Source organism: Panthera pardus, unplaced genomic scaffold, assembly GCF_024362965.1.
Source record: "Panthera pardus isolate Hobbes unplaced genomic scaffold, ASM2436296v1 HiC_scaffold_2, whole genome shotgun sequence".
NCBI classification, from domain to species: domain Eukaryota; kingdom Metazoa; phylum Chordata; class Mammalia; order Carnivora; family Felidae; genus Panthera; species Panthera pardus.
The window spans coordinates 43,917,795-43,924,021 of record NW_026526765.1 but is presented as its reverse complement, the minus strand read 5'-3'; the positions used below and the strand labels follow the sequence as shown (position 1 = coordinate 43,924,021).

The following is a 6,227-nucleotide window of genomic DNA, read 5'->3' as shown; positions in this document are numbered from 1 at the left end:
TGAATGTCCTTACTTATTTGTTCTATAAACTGGTAAACTCCGCATAAGAAATTTGTTTTGAAAATAAGGCTTTCCTGCTAAAAACAAAACTCAAAACGCCACAAGATTAAAGCCTCTTTCATCTCGGGCCTTCTGTGAGTCTCTTTTTCTTCAGGTGACTGACTGGGCTAAGGATGAGTTTAAAAGGGGTTGGCAGCCAAGGTCTGGGAAGGAAGCCCAGGCACAGGAGAGGCTTCCTGGGGTGCATGAGGGAGAAAAACAGCCCAGTGCTGTGCTTCCCAGCTTGGAGGGGGTGTTTATCAAGGCCAGTGGGAGAGGAGTTGGCCAGACTTCGAGGGGTCCAGTGTTGGCCAGGAGTAGGGCTGAGAGACTGGAGCCATTCAGCTGTGTTCCAAAAAGAGCAGGGAGAGGAAGGGGAAACTAGCCCAGACACACACTGGGTGGCTGCCGGCTGGCCAGGGCTCTTGGTACAACAAGCCCAGTGCCAGGCGGTGGGGCCCAGCCAGCTGTCCCCCGGGACCCCACCCCAGACTGGGCAGGGTTAGGTCAGTTCCGCAATTGCTTCTTGGGGCTATCAGGAATGGAGTTTGATGGAGTATGGGATAATTCAGTACTTTTCCAGAGAGATGGGCTACTTGGGCCGGAAAGGTGATTTTTCTACCCATGTGGTATGTGTGACATGTGTGTATTAATGGATCCTTTATCCTGCAAAGGGGCTGTGGCATCACTCGCCAAACTGTTCTATGCAGAATGCTGTTGGTAAAACACCAGATCCAAAAGTCAAAAAAGCTTGGGAAATGCCAAGTCCATCAAAATCAAGCAGAATTCTTTACTGTGGGAATTCTCAGAGCCTTCAGTGTGCTAACAGTGTATTTCCTGACTCTTCAAAGAGGAGATGAAGTAAACATTGTTTCCCAGATGTTAAGTCCTTGGAACATCCTCTGTCTCCTCAGGGAACACATAATAACATCTTTGCTAAATGGTGTCTGCTAATTCTAATCCATAGGAAAAGGCAGAAGCCAACAGGCCCACCTGTAAACCATCCAAGAATGTAGGACGGAGAGGCCTCTGGAATCTGGCCGATCAGAGCTAGAAGATGCTGCCATATCCTACCCAAAAGTGTGCTGGGCATCTTTCACAATATAAAATGATTGACTTTCAGGAGCACGAGGGGTTCCCCCAGACTTGAGGTAGGGGCAGCCCCATGCTGATTGGAACAGTTGAGGGAGTACAGCAGAAGAGCTTGGGTTTGCTCCAGCCTTCATCTCTGCATCTCACTTCTTCTGGTCCCAGAGATTCAGCGACATACTTCACCACAGTGATCTCTGGGGCTCCTGTGTGTCAGGCTCAGCGCACACAGCACCATGGGAGAGACGCCCCGCTTCATCCAATTGTCATCTCCACTGTGTGGCCTCTGTGTCTGTGACCCCCACCTTTGTTGGTGCATTTTTTTTTTTTAAGGTTAAAATGCAAAGCCATCTGGGAGGAACCATTGCCAGGGTCCTTAACAGCTTCTCTCCCCTGTGATTTATGTGGAAAGAGCCAAATTTGGTGTTGGAGGACACAATGTCTTGTAGTAGAGGCTGTGTATGCAAATCTTTCCCATTCTTGAGTCACTGGGTTAGGCTGGTACCTTGTATCTATGGTCCCTTCTCCTGGAAAGAACTGGAAAATGAAATGCTAAAGAGTGAGAGAGAACTTGAGTCTTAGTTCACTCTGCCACTGATTTGCTAATTGACATTAGAAAGTTCTTTCCTTTCCCTGAGACTTTTTCTTCCTTTGTAAAATGAAGTGGTTTAGACTATTTTAATTAATTTCTAACTTTCTGATCAGAGGAAGACTTCTGTCCAACAAAGTCCTAAGAGCCATCCCATCTAAAACAGGTAAAAGTGGTCTGTAACCAAAGTGTTTTTAAGGTAATATGGCATCATAATATTATGGAAGTGTTTCCTGTAAAAGTTAGGATAGAGGTGCTTTTAGGAGCAAGGAGATAGTTGTGATTGGTCAAGGCACCCAAAGGGCTTTCTGGGTGACTGCAAATTTCCTGATCTGAGTGGGAGTTACAAGTGGTGTTTTCCTCAGAATCTCTCAGCAAACTATAAAAATATTACTAATACGTTATAAAGCCAATCACTGGGGAACACCACTGTGTCAATTAGATTTAGCTGCAAAAGGCAAAAACTTCACAGTAAAAGTGGCTTAACAAGATAGAAGTTTACGTCTCCTTCATGTAAATGAAGTCTAGGGGTGAGCAGTCCAAGGCACTCGATGGAAACAGCTAAGAGCTCAATGAGCATCAAAGACCCAAGGCTCCTTCTCTCTTTTGTCCACCATCTTCAACACAAAACTTCCAATCCAGAGGTCAAGATGGCTGACTGAGCTCCACTGTCTTGTCCACAATAGATCCATCCAGCAAGAAGAAGGATGAAAACAGCATGCCCTCTCACTTCAACCCCTGGAAGGAGCACAACCTTTCCTTACATCCCTTTGACCAAAACTTAATTACGAGGCCTAGCAGCAAGGGAGGCTGGGAAATGTAGTCTTTAATCTGGGTGACTTCAGCTCAGGTCATGATCTTACAGTTCGTGAGTTTGAGCCCCGCATTGGGCTCTCTGCTGTCAACACAGAGCCCACTTTGGATCCTCTGTCCCCCTTTCTCTCTGTCCCTCCCCCACTCTCTCTCTCAAAAATAAATAAATGTTAAAAAAAAAAATCTGGGTGGCCATGGACCCACCCAACTGTTGTTTCCACAATAAATGTAAAAAAAAAAATGAGTAGATTTAGGGGACAACCAGCAGAAGATGCCACAACATATTAATGGATTTTAGTTTCTGATGTGTTGAAATTAGTGGGTGACTAATGTGGGTGTCTTTGCTGCTTTTCAGTCACTGTTTTAAATATAGCTTGAGACATACAAAATGAGGTGAATATTCATAATTTGTGGCACGGCCGGAGCACTCACAGAACACAGCTTAAAACCCCCTGAACTAGAAACTCCCCAAGAGTTTTTCCAGCTTTGACATTCTAGAATTCTATGAAAGCCCTGCCCCCTTCCATGAGCTAACAGAGGGCTTTCTCTCTGGGGACTGGCAGGGGACTTCTTGTTACCTTCAGGACTGAGAATTGTGCCCATTGTTTCTTTGGAGGCAGCCGACCTGGCCAAATATCTTGAAAAGCTCTCTGTCACAGCAGCCTTCCCCATCTCAGCCTGGGAGTTCCCCAGAGGTGGTGTGGTTTACTGAGGCATTGAAAACTCAGCATTTCAAAGCAGGGGCTGTCTGTGTCCTGGCTGGGAGTGGCTCAGACTTGCCCTCACGATTTTCGATTTTCGGAGACCTTTATAACAGAAAGAACCACCTTTGGTTCAACTCTTCCATTTTTCAGAGGAGGACGCAGGGATCCAAAGAGGTTGAGACTTTGAAGTCCCTAAGCAACCAGGTACTGACTTGTCCTAAAGCTTTTCCATCACCACTCATTACAATAGCGTGAATTTAATGTACACGTCCTATGTGCCGGGCCAAGCGCATCACATGCAAAAATCTCATTTAATCTTCACAAAAACCCTGAGAGATAGGTACAATTTATTTTTTTTCTTTTTTGGTCATTTTACAGATCAGGAAACTGCAACCTCAATTTGCCCAAGGCCTCGCCGTTACCAGGTGTGGATCAGAACTGGAACCTACGCAGTGCGACAGCGGAGCCCGCACTTTGACCTCTGTGCTCAGAATGGCTGCCTTCCACGGATGCTCCAGGTGTGAGGAGGACCAACTTTACTCCTAGTAAACTGCGAGGGGCACATCGTTGCCTGGATGAAGCCGCTTGGACATTGCATCCGTTCAGACCACTCCTTGCCCCAGATGTAGCTCTGTCATCAGCAGCTTGGTGTCGAATTCAAGGTGTCTTGGCACCAGGAATAATGTGCCCGGAGGCGTGGGTACCTAACTTTCCACCAGGGCAAGAGCCCGTCCCCCAGATTTACCATGAGCACCTGTCCTATCTGTCCTACCCTGTCTGGGTGAGGCAATCCTCCAACACCACAAAAAGGACCAAGTACCCCTGCAAATGTACTGACCCTGGGTGTGGGGACCTCCCCCATCTCTGGGCCATCTCTGGATCTTGCCTGAGTAGCCTGTAGCGGGTCTTCTTTGTGACAGCTTTCTGTGTTGGATACGGGGCCTTTCTGCCTGTTATCACTCACTTTTCCCCTGAGCAAAGACGCTGAGTAATTGTAGGGACAATAGGAAGCTCTCAGTAGAAAAGCACCATAGGGAGTTGCTGTGGAGACCTGAGCTTTTTAGCTCACCCCAGCTTTTCAGGTTTCTCCTTGTCCTCCGGCGCAGGAAGCTTCTAATCTGTTCCAGAGTCCAAGGAAGGATGGGATGAGGTCACAGGCCTGAGATACTTTATCTTAGAGAAGGTTCTAGAAAGGCCCAGGGGCTGAAGGTACTGTTTTTGTCCTTACTCTGACCACATTTCTGAGAGGAATGTTGGTGGGGGTTGGGCATGCTCGGCAGCCTGTTCAGAGGACAGCGGGGTTCAGACAGTGAAAGGCCTTCCACAGAGCTGACCTGCCTCTGTCAAGAGCATAACCCTGGAAAATCCCAGAGCTTCACATGGCCCAGTCTGTGCAGACTCACAATGGAAGAAAAAAAGTCCCCCCATCACCGGTCATTTAGAAGCTCCATAATCTTTACCTCCATATCTCTAACAGCATTAAAAGGGATCTAATTAATAATCCACACAAAACTCCATTTCTGTTTCCTCAAATTCCCTCATCTCCTTAATGAGGTTTTTGGAGTGGTGGGGAGGGGGGTTGGGATTCAGAGCTGACGGCCAAGAAAGAATTCTTGTAAAAAAAAATTTATTTTTAACGTTGATTTATTTTTGCGAGAGAGAGAGAGAGAGTGCAAGAGGGGGAGGAACAGAGAGAGAGGGAGACACAATCTGAAGCAGGCTCCAGGCTCTGAGCTGTCAGCACAGAGCCCAGTGTGGGGCTGGAACTCACGAACCCCAAGATCACGACCTGAGCCAAGGTTGGATGCTTCACCGACTGAGCCACCCAGGCGCCCCAAGAAAGAATTCTTGAAGACCTCTTTAGTGCAAAAAGGTGATTTTGTTAAAGCACGGGGACAGGACTCGTGGGCAGAAAGAGCTGCACTGGGGTTATGAGGGGTGACTGCTTAGATACTGTGGAGTTGGGGACGTAAAGTCAAGAGGAAGTTTCTTAAAGGGATTTTCATATGCTAAAGAAGACTCACAGATTACTGGAGGCCTAGCTATTGTCGGGCTAAGTTTATTTTCCCCTTTACTGCCCCGTGTCACTTTGGCATACCTTGAAGTGGCCTATTCTGCTACCCTTTAGCTGGTTCAGATATTAAGTTTACTTGAAAATCAAATAAGGCACTCTTAGATCTTAAATAACGTTACATGACAAATTTTAACACATTCTAGGTCATCATTAGTTTAGCTCTTTTTTTTAAAAATTTTATTTATTTATTTATTTATTTTAAATTTACATCCAAATTAGCATATAGTGCAACAATGATTTCAGGCATAGATTCCTTAGTGCCCCTTACCCATTTAGCCCATCCCCCCACCCACAACCCCTCCAGTAACCCTCAGTTTGTTCTCCATATTTATGAGTCTCTTCTGTTTTGTCCCCCTCCCTGTTTTTATATTATTTTTGTTTCCCTTCCCTTACATTCATCTGTTTTGTCTCTTAAAGTCCTCATATGAGTGAAGTCATATGACTTTTGTCTTTCTCTGACTGACTAATTTCATGTAGCATCATACCCTCCAGTTCCATCCACGTAGTTGCAAATGGCAAGATTTCATTCTTTTTGACTGCCAAGTAATACTCCATTGTATATATATGTATATACATATATATATATACACATATATATGTGTGTATATATATGTATATACATGTGTATATATATATATACATATATGTATATGTGTATATATATATATATATACGTATATATATATATACCACATCTTCTTTATCCATTCATCCATCGGGGGACATTTGAGCTCTTTCCATACTTTGGCTATTGTCGATAGTGCTGCTATAAACACGGGGGTGCATGTGTCCCTTCGAAACAGCACACCTGTATCCCATGGATAAATGCCTAGTAGTGCAATTGCTGGGTCGTAGGGTAGTTCTATTTTTAGTTTTTTGAGGAACCTCCATACTGTTTTCCACAGTGCCTGTACCAGCT

General features: G+C 45.4%; 1 long non-coding RNA gene across 1 annotated transcript; it reads left to right on the top strand.

The window, feature by feature from the left end:
- Nucleotides 1-3,094: 3,094 nt before the first annotated feature.
- On the top strand, nucleotides 3,095-4,735 carry LOC109275988 (uncharacterized). Its single transcript, XR_002084473.2, has 2 exons — nucleotides 3,095-3,438; nucleotides 3,613-4,735. It is a non-coding gene; the product is annotated as an uncharacterized LOC109275988 (long non-coding RNA).
- The last annotated feature ends 1,492 nt before the right edge of the window (nucleotides 4,736-6,227 follow it).